General features: G+C 36.6%; 1 protein-coding gene across 9 annotated transcripts in view; it reads left to right on the plus strand.

Annotated features, from left to right (window-relative positions):
• KCNT2 (potassium sodium-activated channel subfamily T member 2) overlaps positions 1-21,253 on the plus strand; it is a 364,447-nt gene that overhangs the window by 178,069 nt on the left and 165,125 nt on the right. The gene's annotated exons all lie outside the window — the stretch shown is intronic.

The following is a 21,253-nucleotide window of genomic DNA, read 5'->3' on the forward strand; positions in this document are numbered from 1 at the left end:
TCGCTTGGACTGTGTCTTCCAAAACTCATATATTGAAGTCCGACCCCCCAGTACCTCATAATGTGAACTTATTTGGGGATAAAGTCTCAAGAGAGAAAATCAAATTTTAATGAGCTCTCTAAGGCGGGCCTTCATCCAATATGACTGGTATCCTTGTAAAAAGAGGAAATTTGAATACAGGTAGTTATGAGGGAGAATGCCACGTGAACATGAAGACAGCCATCTGTACGCCAAGGAGAGTGGCCTGATCCTTCCCTCCTAGCCCTTAGAAAGAATCAACCCTGCCAACACCTTAATTTTGGATTTCTAGTCTCTAGGACCAACAGACAATAAATTTCAGTTATTTAAGCCACCCAGCTTGTGCTACTTTATCACTGCAGCCTACTAAACTAATATGAGAGCAGAGAACAAATATAGTTTAGAAAATTTGTAAAATATTTCTCTTTATGAAAATATATTTATTTTTTTCTTTAGTGCTTACTTATTAATGTTGAGAGAGAGAAAGCACGAAAGGCAGAGGGGAGAGAGAGAGGGAGAGAGAATCCTAAGCAGGCTGCACTGGCAGTGCACAGCCCAATGCAGGGCTTGAATCCACAAACCATAAGATCATGACCTGAGCTGAGGTTGGGCACTTAACTGACTGAGCCACCCAGGCACCCCTACAATATATATTCTTTATATATATATTCTTTTTTTAAATGTTTTTTATTTTTCAGAGAGACAGAGAGAGACAGAGTGTGAATGGGGGAGGGGCAGAGAGAGAAGGAGACACAGAATCAAAAGCAGGATCCAGGCTCTGAACTGTCAGCACAGAGCCTGATGTGGGGCTCAAATTCCTGAACTGTGAGATTATGACCTGAGCCGAAGTTGGATGATTAACTGGCTGAGCCATGCAGGAGCCCCTCTAATATATATTTCTAAAAATTCATCTGCTCCCCTTCTTTTCCCTGGTTATTATCTTAATTCAAACCACACCCTTCTCAGTTCACTTAAGTATCATTGCAGAAGTTTCTTAATTAGTTTCTTAATTAGATGCTCCAAATGTATTTATAAAATAAATGAATTTGAACTGATTACAATCTCCTGTATGTTTCCATAATTAGTTAACTTTTGTAATTGTGAATCTAGTGCCCCTTAAGTGATAACTTGGTTTTAAAGTACTTGCTGCCCTCCAGTATCAATAATGGTTTGAGTATTAAAGAGGAATATAAACATTAAGAAATAAATATATAATATCTTTTGGAGTACCCTTTACAGTGTGAGTTTGGGATTTTTCAGTTAAACAAATATGTTTCATTTTTTTCTGACACTCTGCCAAATTAACAGGAAATGAATAAAAAATTACACTCATAAGGACCAAGGAGATGGTAGATGAGACAGCACTAACACAAGTTTGGAAGCTAGAAAGCAGATGGATGAGTGGTAACTGACTTAGAAGGAAGTTAAAATTTAAGTTGAGAGAGGAAACAAGTCAGAAGCAGGTTGCTTTTTGCAATGGAACTTCAAAAATCTCAGGATATAGAGGCACCAGATGCTTCTGTAAGTAAGGTTATATGTAGGACTAAACATATGAATAGTGATTAAAAGTCTGTAAGAGAAGCAGTTAGTTTCCCTGAATCCCTTCAGAAACCCATTGCTGATCCCTTTCCCCACCCCGGGGAACAGGTTTAATATTGGCAGAGTTTGACCCAGGGATACCCTTCACTCAGAACCAGAAGGTGCAACTAAGAGTCAGGGATAAGTCAAAGGTATTAAAGAGTAAGTCGTTTCATTGAATGTGAGGTGCTTCTCCCAAGTGACTCAGAATCCTAATAGCCATGTCCACACCTCCATTGGAACAAGATTGGAGTAGTTTTCTGTAGGGAAATGATCCATCACAAGATAGAATGCTGTGTGAAATAAGATTCCTACATTCAGTCAAGTCTCAAACAGCTTTTGAGTGTTTCACTTCTGCATATGTTCAGAGTACAGAGATCAATAGATGTTTAACAAAATTCCTGACAAGGGAAAGGAAGAACAGTGAACAAACATAAAAAAACATTAAAAACAAAGAACTCAGAGGAAACAAACAAAACTATACAATTCTAGGAGAGGAAGTAGATTTTAAAATGTATAACAGCTATCCCAATAGTAATATGAGAAGTTGCAAAGAGTGTACATACATAAAGCAAGAATAGTAGGCTGTAGAATAAAACAATTGAAGACAAAACAGGAAACATTTCGTGAACCAAAAAGAGCTCCTGGAAATTAAAAATAGGGTAACTCATGAAAAATTGTCTAAAAGGTTCAGGAGAAAAGCAAGAGAGGGAGGAAACAGGGCAAAATACTATCTCTACTATTGGAGAGACTCACAGTCAAATACAGAGAATAGTAATTTCCCAGAGCAGAGACTCATAAGTGGAAATCAACCTGGGAACCAGTGTGCGGGCAGGAAAACCTCAATTGCATTTGATGAATTTCTGGAGGTTCAGTGCAGATAACCCTGAGAGTTAAAAACCCCTGGGGAATGTAGTCATGGGGAAGGGGTCTCTTAATTTTGTGAGATTCACCTCCAGGAGCTTGACCAGGTTCTCACAGTAAATATGAGAGAAAAATCCCCTTGGGAGCAAGGGTCAGGGAAGAGGAAACATTTTGAAATACAGCAGAGCATTCTGTTCTGCTTAACAGTCCCTGCCCTCAGGGAAACTAGTTAACCAGACCTTAACCTGCTGGAAACATAGTTATCGGAGCCCAGGTGATCTGGGGGAAGGATAACACACAATTCCAGACTACTGTGGCCATCCTCTTTCACATAAGGGGGGCCAGGACACTGAAAAAAACATTTGCGAAGGTCACAGTCTAGAGATATCAGCTCATAAAGACTGATGCTAACTCAGGACTTAGAATGCTTCCCCTTACCCCATGGCTCACTCCCTCATTTCTAAAGATCTATTTATAGCAGCTCCTTTAACTTGGTGTGTAATGACTGGCTATCAAGAAAGAATTACAAGGCATACCAGAAGGCAAAAACAAAACAAAACAAAACAATTTGAAGAGACAGAGCAAGTATCAGAACAGACATGGCATGGATGTTGAACTTAGACCAGTAGTTTAAAATAACTGATTGATATGCCAGGGACTCTCATGGATAAAATAGACAGCATGCAATGACAGATACATAGTGTCAGCTGAGCTAGAAACCTTAAGAAATAACCAAAAAGAAATGCTAGAGATAAAAACACTAACAGAAATGAAGAATACTTTTGATGGGCTTATTAGTGGACTGGACATGGCTAAGGAAATAATCTTGGAACTTGAGGATAAATCAACAGAAACCTGCAAAAGTAAAAAGCAAAGAGAACAAAGACTGGACAAAAACAAACAGAACAGAATATCCAAGGACTCTGGGACAATTGCAAAAGGTGTAACATAGATGTAATGGGAAAACTAGAAAGAGATGAAAGAAGGGGATAGAAGAAATACTTGAAAGCATAGTAACTGAGGATTTCCCCAAATTAATATCAGACACCAAACCACAGATTCAGGAAGCTCAGAGAGCCCCTAGAAGAAAAAATGTCAAATAATACACCTAGAAATATCATTTTCAAATGATAGAAAATCAAAGATAAAGTACTGAAAGAAGTTGGGCGTGGGGGTGGGGGAAACACCCTAATTATAGAGGAGCAAAGGTAGGAATCTCATCTGACTTATCTTCAGAAACCATGCATGCAAGAAGAGAAAATAATAAAATATGTAATGTATTGGGAGAAAATACAGAAGGGAAGTCAATGTCAGAGTTTCGGGCACCTTGAACAGAGGGACAAGGAGAAGGGACCGGGTCCCGGTAATTGAATGGAGTTTTATGTTGACAGATGGCAAAGAAGAAAAAAACCAATATCCATGAGTGGCACTAAGTATACAGTATTTCTGCTCCTTTGGCAAAGACTGGAGGGTCTCACAACTGTGCTGTATTTTCTGTATGGGGTCTCACGGATTTATCTTCAGCTCTTAGAGAAACAGACTTTCAGGACTTAATTACAAAACAGACAGTAGGCTGTTCCTGGTTTGCTCAAATTTGGACACACCAGTGGGCTTCCTTTCATCTCTTTTTGTTTGTTTGTTTTTAAGTTTATTTATTTTGAGAGAGAGTGTGTGAGTGGGGTAGGGACAGAGAGAGGAGAGAGAGAGAGAGAGAGAGAGAGAGAGAGAGAGAGAGAGAGAATGTGAATGGGGGAGGGTTAGAGAGAGAGAGGGGAGAGAATCCCAAGCAGACCCCACACTGTCAGCATAGAGCCTGACGTGGATCTCAATCTTATGAACCAAGAAACCAAGAGCCAAAACCAAGAGTCAGACGCTTAACCAACCGAGTCACCCAGGCTCCCCTCATCTCTTTTTTAAAATCATTTTTACATATATGGACACAATGACCCAATTAAAGATTTATTTAGAAGAAAATACAGAAACCCAGAAAAATGTTGCACTAGCTAAGTAGCTTTAAGTGTTGAGGTAGAGGACACCATATTCTCTAATATGTCTTGGGAAGGGCCTAGTGTAGTCGCTTTCAAACAATTCTACACTGTTTCCTACAGAGAAGTTGGTTCAACAACTTCTGGTCCACCTGCTCCTCCATCCCCATTGTTTGGCTTAAATCCTATCAGGAGAGTTGAAATTCTGCTTTTTGATTTCCTAGAGGTTAATAAGTATATACATTTTGGTAAAAAATCTAGGTCATCTTTTTTTTTCTTTGTATCTTTTTGTATGTATGAGGGTTTGGTCCAGACAAACTATGTTGGTTGCCTCTCCCCAAGTACTTCGTTCCTTTTGGGAGGTGGGTAGAAGAAGAGAATAACTCCTCCTTTATGATGATTTAGTCCTGCTACAATTTAATCATTTCACATTCATTAAATTTCTTGTATTTTCATTTAGAGGAAAATGAACTCTAGAATTCTACTCTTAAGCAGCCAAGTCAGTAGTACTGTCATTTATACTTGCTTTTGGGAGTGAAAATAAGTGGGTGTCTTGGGAGGGCCAGAAGGCATGGAATCATGATGTGTTCTTACCTGATGGAATTGTGTTCCACTTGACTAAGAGCTGTCTGGTCTCCTTAATTTTAATCAAGCCCACTCTTATTAGATATTAGAATCACATGGGAAAATTCTAGATTCTCGGGACATTCCTTCTCTATCCTGCAGTGGATAGCAATCAGTCACTCGTAGGCTTCATAACTCTGCAACATGGGTTGAGAAATAGTGTTGAAACTATTAGATAGTGAGAAGAAACAGGTAGATTTATATTTTACAGACAGTTATGGAGCAAAGTCAAAAGTTTTACTTTGTTTTAAAAGCTGACCAAAAACAAGGTCAGTTACATTGAACCTTCCTTGGAGAAATATTTGTTAAATATTTTTTGTTAAGTAAATAAGATTAGGCAAGTTTATTTTTCTTCTCTTAATTTTAATTCCAAAGATATATATGTGAAATTAATTACTGAAATGTTTATGATGTCCCAAGAAGTAATTTAGATTAATTTTTTATATATTTGGTTGTAAGATGAACCTTTCCAATAATTATTTTTAATATATTAGATTTACCTGGCAATATTTTCCTGCTGTATATATATATGCACATTTGAGTCATGATTATCTGTTGTGTGGAAAAAAATGTTAAATCTATAGAGCTGAATTTTTAATATTAGGCATACTGTTAAAGAAATTTTTCTAAATACGGTTTAAAAACATTCTGGTGTGATGGCCCAATAGATGCATGAAAAGATACTCAACTTCACTAGTCATCAGGGAAATGGAAATCAAAACCTAAGTGAGATATCACTTATCAGAATGGCTGAAATAAAAAAGACAAGAAATAACAGAGTTGGAAATGATGTGGAAACTAAGGAACCCTCATGCACTGTTTGTGGGAATGTAAATTAGCACAGCTACTGTGGAAAACAGTATGGAGGTTCCTACCAAAAATAAAATAGAAATACCATATGATACAATAATTCCACTACTGAGTATTTACCCAAAGAAACAGAAATACTAATGCAAAAAGATATATGTACTCCTAATTTTACTTCATCAGTATTTACAATAGACAGGATATTGAAAGCAACCTCAGTATCCATCAAGAGACAAATGGATAGGGGTGCCTGGGTGTCTCAGTCGCTTAAGTGTCTGCCTTTGGCTCAGGTCACGATCTCACCGTTCATGAGCTCAAGCCCCACATCAGGCTCTGTGCTGATAGCTCAGAGCCTAGAGCCTGCTTCGGATTCCGTGTCTCCCTCTCCCTCTGCCCCTCCCCTGCTCATGCTCTATTTTTTAAAAATAAATAAACATTGAAAAAAAATTTAAAAATAATGATAAATGGAGAAGGAACATGTGGCATACATGTGCACACGCTCACACACACGCACACACACACACACACACACACACCACACACTCTAACAGAATGGAATATTATGCAGCTGTTAAAAAGGATGAGATCGTGCCATTTTTGACAACATAAATACATCTAGAAGGTATTATGCTAAGTGAAGTAAGTCAGTCAGAGAAAAACAAATACCATATGGATTCACTCATATGTAGAATCTAAAAAAAAAGCCAAATGAATAAACAAACAAAAAGCAAAATCAGACCTACAAATATACAGAACAAACTGATGATTGCCAGTGGGGAGGAGAGTAGGGGATTGGACAAAACATATGAAGAGGAGTGGGACATTTAGGCTTCCAGTTATGGGATGAGTAAGTCATGGGAATAAAAGACACAGCATAGGGAATATGGTTCATGACATTGTAATAGTGTTGTATGGTGACAGATGTTAGGTATACTTGTGATGAGCATAGCATAACATGTAGAGATGTTGAATCACTATGTTGTACACCTAAACTAGTATAACACTGTGTATCATCAATATTCAAAAAAATGTTTAAAATCATTGTGTTATGAAAATGTTCTTTTACATTATTTTCTTTGGTACAGTTACACCTGTTGAACAATATTGTTTGCACACTTTCTGATAGATACATATGCATGTGTTATTGCTGGGCTGCAAAATTGAATGAATGAGTTCCTCTTGTGTTCTAATAACATTTTTTAAACCAGGCAGAATAATTCCGACTCTAATATTAGTTTTGTACATTCTTCTAATTGGAGGAGAGGCAGAGTTGTGAAAAATATCAACATGAAAAATTAATAAATGTTCCAAAGGACTCTGTGTTGGAATTAATAATATTTCATAAAAAGAAATGTATTCCTATGTAAAGTTTTATATTTTTTATTCAAATATTGTAGGGTTCTCATGAACCTGAAAATGCCATAGCACCATCTTTAGTAAAGTTTTTTTTTCTTTGTATTGAGTGGCAAAAGTTGTTTTTAAAAAAATCATTAAGTGTTCGTTTCACTTAAGTCAAAAATTCTTTTTGATGTTACTAAATCAAATTTAATTAAAAAGAATGAAGCTCATAATAAATGGTTTTTAAAGAAAATGCCCATTTTTTTTCTTAAGATGGTTATTTATTTATTTATTCATCTTTTTATTTTTATTTTAAAGATAACAGGCTTTATCATCCAGCAAGTGAAAGTATTCAAACATGTATTTTTCTACATAACTTATTGTGAAGGATGATAAATAAAATTTTTAAAACTTCTAATATTGTATTGCTAATTTTCTACAAAAATCTTGCATGTTTATATGGAACTGGAGTTCTAGTTAATACTGCTATTCTTGGTATACATAGTTTAGCTCATTTTTTTCACGTCTATTTATTTAATAAAACGCAAACAAACAAGGAACCAAACAAATTTGATATTTAGTGAGTAGTGTCCATGTGGTGAGGCATTTTGTGCACATCGTGGCATTTCATGCTCACTGCAATTGTTCCATAGATGAGAGAACCATGGCTCAGGGGTGTTAATTAGATTTACTGCAGTGGCAGAGCCTGGCGTCTACCCAGGTCAGGTCAACTTTAACACTCTTCTCTTTGTACCCAAACGGCTTCCCATGGTGATAATAGCTTACAGTTCGAATATGTCACACATTTGGACATAAAATTGAAATTGTAATCAGGAGAGTGTGTGTGTGTGTGTGTGTGTGTGTGTGTGTGTGTGTGTGTATATATATATATATATATGATTTTAGGCATCAGTTTTCACTCCCACTCCCCATTTTTAGTCTATTATTTAAAAGACAGTTACTTTAAATCCATTAAACCACTGATACTGTATTTTGTATCTCTGCTTTGTAAGAAGAATATGGCGTTTGTTTTCTTTTTTCATTCAGCTGCCATTCTCAGTTTTCCATGATCCAGTTTTGGCCTTCTGTATTTACATTTTTGTATATGAAGGCTGATATCATTTACTTTTTATCTGGTGATTAAAACTAAATGTTCTGCCATTGTTTATTGATGAAGTCTAAATGTTGAATGCAGTACACATTTAGAATTTTGTGACTATGTACACTCTTTTCACTGAAGAACCAGTGATCACTTTGATTACATTTTCCCTTTTTTGTATTGTTTCCTGCCATCTCCTAAATTCTCAGAATCAGGTGTACATTATAGGTATATGTCGTAGACTCTGGGTCTAAAATTCTCTCTTGTCTAGCAAAAGAGCGGGACTCAGGATTGAAAGCGAGAGATGGCTAATGTCTGGGAAAAGACAAGAGCCCCGAATAAGGGTACTTGCCCTGTTTTTATTAGGATTAGAAGGCTTACAAACATGGCGATGGATGTGTACAAAGGGGTAATGAATCTGTGAACATTAACTTATGGAAGTGAAGGAAAGGGTGTCTTGAAAATATTCGTGGTTAGGGGTTTGGGTTAATACAAAACAAAATCCCGGCGCGCGCCGGCAGTCTGGAGGAAGATTGTGTAGAGGGGACAGGAGCCAGCACCTCTGTTTACCTTAGCCTAGGGGATGAGACAGGTAGGGGAAATAACCTCAGGGTTGACAAGGCACCTTTTCTTTAGTTAACCATTTCCCCTCTGAGCTGCTTTGCCTGCAGCGCAGGGTCCATAGTCCAATTCACCAATTTATCTAATCTGCCCCTAGTCTCCTGTGAAAGCAGCTTTTCTGCTATAGTACTAAATTGGGGGCGCTTCCACCCTGAATATCTAATCTTGTTTATTTCATATACCTATGTATTGGGCATCTTTGCACCTGTTCCTATTTTAGGCCTTTGCCTCTCCCTCTCTATTCTGAGTGCTCTGCACCCCCCCTCTATTTTGCCTTTGCACCGCCCTATTCCTGGCACCTTTGTGCCTCCCTATTCTTGGGGTGCCAATCTGGTTTGCCCAAACTCGGGTGTGAGCATTTTATGACTTTGTATTTCTTTATGCCTTGTTAACCCATTGGTGTAAGCCCCAGGGGATTCCTAACTTATCCCCCACTGGTATGTGTTACCATTCATTACTATTTTTTATTGTTATTTAGTGTAGATTTGTTATCTGCACTCACTATCCCATTGTATGTTAATTTATTATTCACATTTGCATATAAAGTTTACATGTCTTAGTTCACTTAGCTTCCCATTTACATGGGGCCAATTGACATAATTATTTGTATGCTTCTTAGACCTGAGCCTAGCACTTTTTTTTTTTTTAATTTTTTTAACGTTTATTTATTTTTGAGACAGAGAGAGACAGAGCATGAACAGGGCAGGGGCAGAGAGAGAGGGAGACACAGAATCCAAAGCAGGCTCCAGGCTCTGAGCTGTCAGCCCAGAGCCCGACACGGGGCTCGAACTCACGGACCGTGAGATCATGACCTGAGCCGAAGTCGGATGTTTAACCGACCAAGCCACCCAGGTGCCCCGCATAGCACTTTACCCAAGAAATAAAAGTGCCCTAGGGTAACACTATCACCGTTTTTAACCATTCATTCACTGAACAAATATTTATTGAGTGGCTTATAGTCCAAGCATTGATGTATCAACTGAAGATACATTTAGTAACAAGGCAGTGAAAAAAATCTCACGAAGCTAGCCTACTAGTAGAAGTGACAGTCGATGTACTAATTAAATAAATAAATGGAGTGTTAGCTAGTGATGAGTGGTAAGGAGAGAACACTGGGGAAGAGGCATATGGAATGTTAGAGAAGGCTGATCTTTTAGATTGAAACATTAATTCAAAATTTTGAAAGACTAACTTAAAATATAAAGCTCATTAATTATTATTAAGGCAGGAACACATAAAGCAACACCATGTTGCTTTCACTAGAATATTTTTATGGCACCTAGTACCTACACTACTTGTATTCTTATACGTAGTACAATTCTTCCTCCTTTTTAGGTCTAACCTCTTGAAAAAGTGACACTCACTTTTTCAAACTTATAATGCCCTTAGATTGCTCATTCCAGTTTACACTGCATCCATATCCCTGACAGTCTTTTTTCTAAAAACACCAAATGTCCCCTAGTAGAGAACATTTTGTATTATTTTCTTGTGCTCCCCATTTTGTTAAATAACCATTGGTACCTTTTTCCTCCTTCATGCTATTCCCTTCTCTACTTGCTTTTGTGCCCTCAATCTTTGTAGAATTCCTTCTTAATACTTAAGCCATTATTTCTCAATTGCTTTTAAAGGATCTTCTCTAAAAAAATATTTTGTATTTGTTAAAGGATCAATGCATCAAAAAGACATACCATTCCTCAATGTGTATGCACATACCTTATTGTGAAACCTCAAAATGGCAAAACTTCAAGAAGCTACAATTGTTAGAAATTCCAATATTGATCTCTAAGATACTAACAGAATAAGTAGAAATAGAATCAGTATGGTTATAAAAAAAAACTTGAACTAATTTTCGCCAACTAGATCTAATTGACATATAGAACATTGCATTCAACAACTGCAGAATCCACATTTTTGCAAGTGTGTATGGAATATTCATGAAGACCATATGCTGGATGATAGAAGAAATGGCAGAAAAGTTAGAAGAATGTAAACATACTGAGTATGTTCTCTGATCATAATAAAAATTAGTTAAAAATCAATGAGAAAACAACAGCAGGACAATACCCAAATATTTGAAAATTAGCACAGTTCTAAATAATCTATGGGTAAAATACAAAATAACAAGGAAGACTAGAATTATTTTAATTGAGTTGGGATGAAAAATGCAACGTATCAAAATTTAGGGGACACAGATGAAGTAGTGCCTAAAAAGAGATTCATGGCTTTAAGTTCTTGGATTAGAAAAGAAAGTTTAAAATTAAATAGTAAAGTGGAAATGAAGGCAACAATTACAGAATTTAGAAGTGGATTCTACAAATGAGAACAGAGAAATAAATGGAGCAGCACCTGATGGTAATATGTGGTGAAGGAAGACTTTGGTTTTTCTGCTTTTCTTTCTTTTTTTAGTGGGCAAAATTTTTAGAAATTCTGTATCCTAAAGGAAATGATCCACCAGAGATGGGAAAATGAACGATACAGGAAAGTGAAAAGTTGGAAGAATACAGTCAGAGGATTTATAAGATAGAATATGATCCAGTGTAGAAGGTTTCTCTCTGCTAAGTGTGTAAAATGCTCACTCATTTTAACAAGAGGCGAGTATGTAGTCAGATGTGGTGGAGAGCGCTATGGACGCTTTATTATTTCTATTTTCTTATAGTAGTTGAGATCGTCGGAAAAGAGGGAAGAGATGGTAGAAGTTTGAGGAGCTATATGAAATAGTTCTCTAGAGCAGCAGGGGAGTGAATGACCTGGAGAAATGTGGAGTTGCTGAGCAACGCTCCTCTCCTATGTGATAGTATGGACTCTGAATGTGAAGTAAGGCCTGTTTAGCACATACGTGTGTTTGTGCCTGCCATCTGTTATTTGTAGTAGAAAGAGAGTTGGATTTAGCAAGGTTGTAGTTCTGCCTATAGAGTGGGCCTGAGTCAGAGAGGCAAGCAACATGATTGTTTATGCCAGAGTCTGCTTACTTGGTGAAACGTTTGGTACAAGCCGGTAAGCAGGGAAATGAGAATGTGGGCATAGAGATAAAGAGAATGAGAGTATCAATAGATTGAAGTTGCTGATGATGTCGGACATTCTTTGGAATCACAGTCCCAGATAGTGAGCTGGAAAGTAAGAGGTGCTGAATGGACAGAGGAATGTTGGCTTGTGTTGTGATGTGTTTTAAAAGGTTTAGACACAAGGGATGCCAGGGTGGCTCAGTTGGTTAAGCATCCGACTTTGGCTCAGGTCATGATCTTCTAGTTCACGAGTTTGAGCCCCGCGTCTGGCTCTGTGCTGACAGCTCGGAGCCTGGAGACTGCTTCACATTCTGTGTGTGTGTCTCTCTCTGTCCCTTCTCTGCTAGTATTCTGTCTCTCTCTCTCAAAAATAAATAAAACATTAAAAAAAAAGGTTCAGACGCTTTACTTTCAATATCTTGTTCACTCAGTCTATCATTAGGTGTACTCCTAAAGATTTGTTCAAAGTTAAATATCCATGCAGTCATTTTAATGTATGCAGCATAGTAGATTTACCATTTAGACGGGTTTTCTTTGCAGTGGCAAAAGAATTTAATTTTTTGAGCTCAACTGGACATATGGATTTTTACATAAATGGCCTACTTCTGAAAAAAAACCTGTAGTGTTTACTTTGCTCTTTTAGCTTTCTTGGCACAACTGATTTTTAAACTTCTTGCTTTTGAAACTGAAAAAAAATACATAATAACACCTCTCATTTATTTGCCGTTACTAAATATTGATTTCAGGCTAAAGATTATTTATATATATTTATACATATTATATATGTGATGTGTTTTCATAACAACCTTGCAAAGATGTTATTACTAGCTTCAGTTTGTAGATTAATAAAATAATACTGTGGTTAGCTATTTTAAGTTCTTAGGTGCATATGGTTCAGAGCTCACAGACCTAGTATTTATACTTTATTCTGTCTGTGTCAGGGAAAAATTGTATCAGACATTGTTAAACAAGCAAGGGAGATTTTATTTAGGACTGTTGCGGTAAAGGAGAGAGATTGAACTCAACAACTTGGAAACAAAAGGTTAGAGGATTTTTAAGTTCTGGGATGAACACAGTGGAAAAATCCTGGAGAGGGGAGATTGCTCCATGTGATTCCAGCATGATTTGCTAATTGTCTCTTAAGAAAGTTAGGGTCCTATGTTCCCATAGATAAGGGAGGTAGAGGCTCTTGATTCTTTGTTGAATACCTTTCAGAGCAATGGCCCTCAGGTTCTTGAGAAAGACATTTCTGGTTTGTAAAACCGGTGAAAGCCTGGGAGAAGATTTAAATCTCAAAGGGGCAGAAAAAAAGAATTTATAATTGGACTTTTTCTAAAATAAAGGTTCTAAGAAAAGGGAGGTCAGAGGCCTGTGGTCAGGAAGAAACCTGTCAGGAAATCAAGCTGAGGGAAACTTTAAAACCATCTTGGTTATCTGACTCCGAAGACTTTAAGTTGTAACTTTCAGAAAAAAGATTTATTTTAAACTATGTTGTTAGCTTTCCTCTTAAATGTCAAAGATGCTCATTTTTTCCTGATTATTACATGCATTTTTGAACATATGGAATCTTAGAGTAAAAGGCAAAGAGTCATCAAACACTCAGACAGCAAATTCCCTATGTGACCCTTTCAGACAGCATGAGAAAAGAGCTGAAATACAATGTTTGCAGTTGTAGTGGGGGGAAGTAATTTTCCTTTGCACTCTAGGTTCTGTGGCTGTTTCTCCCTGGTAATAAAAGAATAACAAGAGAAAAGCAATCAGAAGTTTAATATGTATACCTCATGTGTACATGGGAGATACCCAGGAAAGCTGTACAACTCCCCCAAATGACCCAAGCCATCACCTTCAATACTATCTTCAGCTAATGACAAAAGAACGATGTGGGAGTGGGGAGACTAGTTCTGGAGATTATCAAGGCAAGTATAGTAAGGTTGTTATGCTGATTTAAGTCTGGTGCCTTCTCCACTGATAAAGAGCTGTCAGTCATCCTTCTCTTCCTGGTACAGGGAGAGAGTTACCCTTACAAATGGAGATTTACTTTATGAATAAGGGTAGTATCTACTCTGGTTTAAGAGCTTCTCCTATGGCTCCTTTTTCTCAAAAATAATCAGATCAAAATAATCTTTATGCTAAAAAGGCATACTCTGGAATGGCATATTCTGCTGTCCTTCACAATTTAAGCTTTTTTTTTAAAAGAATTTTATTTTGTCTTAAGCAGATCCATTTTGAGCATTGCAACACTTTAACACAATAACCATTTCTGTTACGTCATTACCTAATAAAATGTACCTTAAATTCTTTGGAAAGGTATTGCAAAATTTTTTGCTTGTTAATTTAACCCAGTGGTTAATAATACATTCTCACAAACATCTTCCTGTCTAATTAATAAAATCACAGAATTTCAAACTGTGAATTTTAAACTTGCTAAGACACCCTGTGATCGCCAGTGTAACTCATTTTTTAATCTGTCCAGAAATATCTTTTGGTAAATTCTTGGCAGATGATTATCACTGAACTTCAGGTACATGCTTTCAAGATAGCCTAGCCTCTTTATGAATCACTTTATTGATTATTCACTTGACACATGTCAATGGGCTTTGTGAGAGTTTTAAAATGCTGTGGTCACAACTTTGTTAAGAATAAATCAGGGAAGACTCAAGAGGATTATGATCTGGAGTTAGATTTGCTGTTAATGGTGATTACTGAAGAACCTGGGAGAGGATTTTTTTTTTTTCCTGGGAGAGGATTTAAATATGCAAAAGACACCATTTAAGGGGTGTAAGGCTCTGGGCAAATTATTAGAACTTAGGCCAACAAGCTCTAAGAAATAATACAAGATTTCAGCTTTGAGAAGCAGAGTGCAAAATAGGCTTTGGTTCTTGACAAGTAAAGACAGAAAGTATATGTGTTATTTAGCTGACCATAAAGTAGACTCGGTACACAGTCCCAAAATTTCTGGTAAGAAGATTCTAGGAATATGCTATATCTGGAATTTCAAACAGCCAGTCAGGTTTTTGCCATTATGCATCTGTAACTCTCAGCTGTAAGAATGGAAATCAGAAGTAGGATTCCAGTCCCTGAGAGACCATTGGAAGGAGCAGGAAGTACAAATAATCTTAAAATTGGAATCCAAGATAATGTTTCTGTCTCAGACATAATGTCAAATCCCTTCTGTTTAAACTTGGCAGAAAGATGAAATTATCCTAGCAGTCAAGTTTTGATACCAAAATCTAGAATGCTAGACTAAGATTTCTTTAATTATTTTTGACTATGGTGTCCATAGTTCTTGAAGATGGGTTACTGCTGAACCTATAGATGTTTGACTCAAACTAGATGGCTTTCTAATAGCTTGGTAGTCTAAAAGGCAACATGATGATGATTTAATGTTTTATATCTATTAGAGTTTTTGGTTATATGCTTCATTTTTAGTATTTTATTTAAGAACATTCTGAATTACTTTTGTACTTAATAAATATACATCAAATGTGAAGCCTAATTCTCCGAAGACATCAATTACAATTCATTACAAATGAACTATGCAGTTTCCTTAATTCCATCATAAAGTCAAACCAATTAATCATAGATAACACATACATAGATCCTATGTATCAGAATTACATTCAATTTTTTTGTATCATTAGCTATATATATATGTGTGTATATATACATACATATATATGTATATAGGTAACCTTATAATATATCAGCTATATATCTAACCTTATAATTTATCAGTTTACTTATTAGACCCAGACAGTGTAATTGTGAACAAAATGGCCCCTTGCAGTCAAGGTGCTTTTGAGTCTAATGCAACGTCTTGAGAGGGACTTCTAGGAGTATATTATTCTCTAGGCAAGGAGTATATTTGGCACGAGTTGTTTATAAAACAGTACATTTGAGTTGTGTTTAGGAAAGATTTGTTTTCCAGTTTGCTGCAAGTTGTTTTACTCTTGTATAAATGTTGTATCTACATTGTTCAAGGATCTATAAATTGGGGGCAAATTTATATACATATATTATTTTAAGTTTCATAATTCAGTTTTACTTGATCCTAAAAACTGTTTCCAGTAGATAGGTTATCAAAATATACTCAAAATATAAAAAAATAAATCTATCATTTGCTAAGTGCTACATATGTATGTTTATAATTGAAAATGGGGTTGAAAGTGACCTTTGATCACACTAACGTCTTAGCCATTTTCGGAGTTGTAGACTGTGTTTGAGAATCTAATGAAAATTACAGATTCTCATGGAGAGGTGGGGAAACAACTTATGTATAAAATTTCATCTAAAATGTTGAGTTCTTTCATGGGTCACTTGGAATTCAGGAATAAAGACCTTTGCCATAGGTAAAAGGATTTGTTTTAGGTCCTTAGAATGCCAACAAATAATTTTTAGATATTTCAAATTATAAAAGTTGAACTTTATGAAGATGATTTTAGCCAATTTAATTTTTAGGTATACTGACTTTAGGAGAAATGTTCTGCTTTCACAGCAGAATAGACACTTATGATGACCCAATAATACCCTGTGTTATCTTCCTTTATTATTTAGGCTGTTTATTCCAAAGTTGTCACAGTTGATGCTTTTTTTTTTTTTTTGGTTACAATTAAATTTAGCGTGTCTTATTTCAGGCTGAATTTTGTCAGCAAGGAAAAAAACGAAATCAATATCATTTTCTGTTGTTAGAAGAATGAATTAAAAATCTTGTTTCTGTGCTGTTTTATTATCTGTATTAGCAAATACCTATTTCCTATTCCTTATGTGACATTTATGCCCTGGTACCTTGTTTCCTTTTTCCTTACTTAGTGCTCCACTCACAAGGTCATAGATGCTTGTTGGTAGGGCACAATGCATGAATAAAACAAGGGAGATTTGTGGGCTTTTAGGGTCAGTACTTCATCTATCTATTTATCCACTGATGTGACAGATTTAATAAATGCTTTCTGTGTGCCTGATGCTTCTTTACATTATCTCACTTGATGCTCACAATATCCCTATGAAGTAAATATGGTTTTTCTTACTCATCTTTGAAAAGCAAATGAAAGCTGGTTGCTAGAGATGAATGAAGTACCCTTAGGATGAATGAAGTATAAACATGGCCCTTGTTTTTTTGAGCTTACAGTGTAGTGGAGATCAACTTAAAAACACAGGTGAGTGAATACTATGATGGTCAAATACAGAATGCAGTGGAAACAGCTAGCATGGACTTCAGTCAGAAGAAGAGGGTTTCCTAGAATAAGTGACAGAAATTCTGGAGGCTCAAGGATGGAGGATGCCTTACCACTGGAACAAAGAGTGCAAAGGCTAGGGAAGTAATTTGGGGACAGTTTAATAAAGGGTCTTGCAAGCCTTGTAAAGAAGTTTCGGCTTGATTCTCAGGATAAGGAATGCCACTGTAGGGTTCTCAGCAGCCAAATATACAATCAGATTGTAGTTTGAAAAGGCAGTAAATCTGATAAGAACACACAATTAGTAAAAAATATAAACCTTGAGATAGATTGATTTGGAGGTTGTTGCCTTCACTCCAAGCTTGAAGTGATGGCTGTTTAGACTCGGGTTCTGGCAGGGAGCTTGGAGAGAAGTGGCGTATTAGAACAATTTTAGAAGACATAATCTGGCACAAAAACAGACACATAGACCAATGGAATAGAATAGAAACCCCAGAACTAGACCCACAAACGTATGGCCAATTCATCTTTGACAAAGCAGGAAAGAACATCCAATGGAAAAAAGACAGTCTCTTTAACAAATGGTGTTGGGAGAACTGGACAGCAACATGCAGAAGGTTGAAACTAGACCACTTTCTCACACCATTCACAAAAATAAACTCAAAATGGATAAAGGACCTGAATGTGAGACAGGAAACCATCAAAACCCTAGAGGAGAAAGCAGGAAAAGACCTCTCTGACCTCAGCCATAGCAATCTCTTACTCGACACATCCCCAAAGGCAAGAGAATTAAAAGCAAAAATGAATTACTGGGACCTTATGAAGATAAAAAGCTTCTGCACAGCAAAGGAAACAACCAACAAAACTAAAAGGCAACCAACGGAATGGGAAAAGATATTTGCAAACGACATATCGGACAAAGGGCTAGTATCCAAAATCTATAAAGAGCTCACCAAACTCCACACCTGAAAAACAAATAACCCAGTGAAGAAATGGGCAGAAAACATGAATAGACACTTCTCTCAAGAGACATCCGGATGGCCAACAGGCACATGAAAAGATGCTCAACATCGCTCCTCATCAGGGAAATACAAATCAAAACCACACTCAGATATCACCTCACACCAGTCAGAGTGGCCAAAATGAACAAATCAGGAGACTATAGATGCTGCCGAGGATGTGGAGAAACGGGAACCCTCTTGCACTGTTGGTGGGAATGCAAATTGGTGCAGCCACTCTGGAAAAGAGTGTGGAGGTTCCTCAAAAAATTAAAAATAGACCTACCCTATGACCCAGCAATAGCACTGCTAGGAATTTACCCAAGGGATACAGGAGTACTGATGCATAGGGCCACTTGTACCCCAATGTTCATAGCAGCACTCTCAACAATAGCCAAATTATGGAAAGAGCCTAAATGTCCATCAACTGATGAATGGATAAAGAAATTGTGGTTTATATACACAATGGAGTACTACGTGGCAATGAGAAAGAATGAAATATGGCCCTTTGTAGCAACGTGGATGGAACTGGAGAGTGTTATGCTAAGTGAAATAAGCCATACAGAGAAAGACAGATACCATATGTTTTCACTCTTATGTGGATCCTGAGAAACTTAACAGAAACCCATGGGGGAGGGGAAGGAAACAAAAAAAAGAGGTTAGAGTGGGAGAGAGCCAAAGCATAAGAGACTGTTAAAAACTGAGAACAAACTGAGGGTTGATGGGGGGTGGGAGGGAGGAGAGGGTGAGTGATGGGTATTGAGGAGGGCACCTTTTGGGATGAGCACTGGTGTTGTATGGAAACCAATTTGACAATAAATTTCATATATTGAAAAAAAAAAGACATCATCAACAAGACTTGAGGACTGATTGACTGCAGGGGTATGAGGGAGGGAGGGAGGGATGGAGGAGAGTATTGGATGCAGAGGTATCAGAATTTAGTGTCTGGTAAAACCCACCTCTTTGACAAGAAAGAATTACCAGCAGATCTGAAGATGAGTTCAATTTTGGATAAAAAATCCAAAGGACAATCAGGGACATTGGTGTCATGGAAGCCAAGGGAGAAAATTTTAGGGAGCCAGTGGTCTACCAGTCACATGTTGCCAGACATCATGTGAAATAAGAAGAGCCAGCTGCCTACCTCCACTTTACAAACAATTGAACCTTTTATTCTGAGAATCACATTTGGTTAGTAATTTTACTTACACTGTTTGTAAATTCTAGAGTGAAATTAGAGCTCCGAATTTGTGACTAAAGCTCACGCTTTGTCTGCTTGGTTTTTTTTAATAGACTTTTTTTTTTTTTAGCAGTTTTGGGTTTATAGAAAAATCAAACAAAAAATATGGAGAATTTCCACCATCCCTCCTCCCCAGTTTCCACTGTTACTAGCATCTTGTGTTACTGTGGTACATTTGCCACAACTTACTTATACATGTTGATATTTGCAAATAAATACATTATTATTATTAAAGTCCATAGTTTACATTAAGTTTTATTCTTTGCTTTGTACATTCTGTGGGTTTTGACAAATGTAGAATGATATCTATCCGTCATTACGATATCTTTCAGAATACTTTCACTGCTCTAAAAATCCCCTGTATTCCACCTATCCATCCCTGCTTCTCCACCTGCCCCCACTGCCAAGCCCGTTAGCAAACACTGATCTGTTTACACTTTCTATAGTGTCCCTTCTCCAGATGTCATATAGTTGGAATCATATGGTATGCAGTCTTTTAAGTTAGGCTCCTTTTATTTAGCAGTATTTGAGTTTTCTCTGTGTCTTTCCATGGCTGGACAGCTCATTTCTCTTTATTGCTGAAAAATGTTCTATTATTGGGATGTACCCATTTGTTTTATCAATTTACCTATTGAAGGACATCTTGGTTACTTCCAAGTTTTTGCAAATATGAATAAGGTTGCTGTAAACAACCAGGGGCAGGTTTCAGGTGGATAAATCATTTGGGTAAATACCATGGGACCCAAATGCTGGATGATATGGTAAGGGTGTGCTTAGTTTTATAAGAAAGTGTAGACTGTCTTTCAAAGTTGCTAAACCATTTTGCATTCCCACCAGCAATAAATGAGACTTTCTACTGTCCCACATCCTCACTGGTATTTGGTGTTGTTGGTGTTTTGGATTTTAGTCATTCCAGTAGTTGTGTGGTGGTATTTCACTGTTTTAATTTGCAATTCCCTAATGATATATGATGTTAAACATCTTTTCATATGCTTATTTGTCATCTGTAAATCTTCTTTGGTGAGGTGTCTGTTAAGATCTTTTGCTCGCTTTCAAAGTGGGTTGTTTGTTTTCTTATTATCATTTACTCCTTTTCTCTTACCAGTAACTTTATATTTAACATGCATCTCTCCTAAATTGCTTATGGTTGGGTCTTATTTCTTTTGTTCTAATATTCTTTATGTTTTAATATGTTCAGTTCATTAACATTCAGTGCTATCATTTATATGGTTGGATGTAGGTCTTACCTAAGTTGTTTTTTGTTTTCCCTTTCTACATTTAAAAAAATTATTTGACTTTTTTTTTTCTTTTAGGAATTCAAGTTTTATATACCTATTGGCTTTTTAGGACTTATCTTTTGAAATTTTTTTAGTGACTTCTCTAGGGACTACAATACCTGGCCTTACCTTTTCATAGTCCACTTCATGTTAATATCGTACCATTTATTTTTAAATATGACACAATTTATTGAAGTTAGAAACTTTGCACTTATTCTTCTGTTACTTTCATAAATTTCATATCCCATAAGACAATACTATATTTTTTCTTTATGAATATATCTGTATTTTAAAGAATTCCAGAGGAAAGCTCTTATTTTATATTCACTCAATAGTAACCATTTCTTACAGTCTTTTTTGAAATCTAAAGTTTTCACTCTGGTATCATTTCCCTTCAGCATACAGAAGTTTCTTATACTTGTAGTCTGATACTGATGACGACACACTTTCTTAGATTTCATTAATTGAAAAAGCCTTTATTTCACCTCTTTGAAGGATCTTTCTCTATAAAATTATGGTGTAATAGTTTTTTCCTCCCCTTATTCTAGAGTTTAGGATACTGTTTCCGTGTTACCTGGTTTCCATGATTGCAGGTAAGAATCCTTGGTCACAAAACTGTGTTTCTTTGGCTGTT

Source organism: Prionailurus viverrinus, chromosome F1, assembly GCF_022837055.1.
Source record: "Prionailurus viverrinus isolate Anna chromosome F1, UM_Priviv_1.0, whole genome shotgun sequence".
NCBI lineage: Eukaryota > Metazoa > Chordata > Mammalia > Carnivora > Felidae > Prionailurus > Prionailurus viverrinus.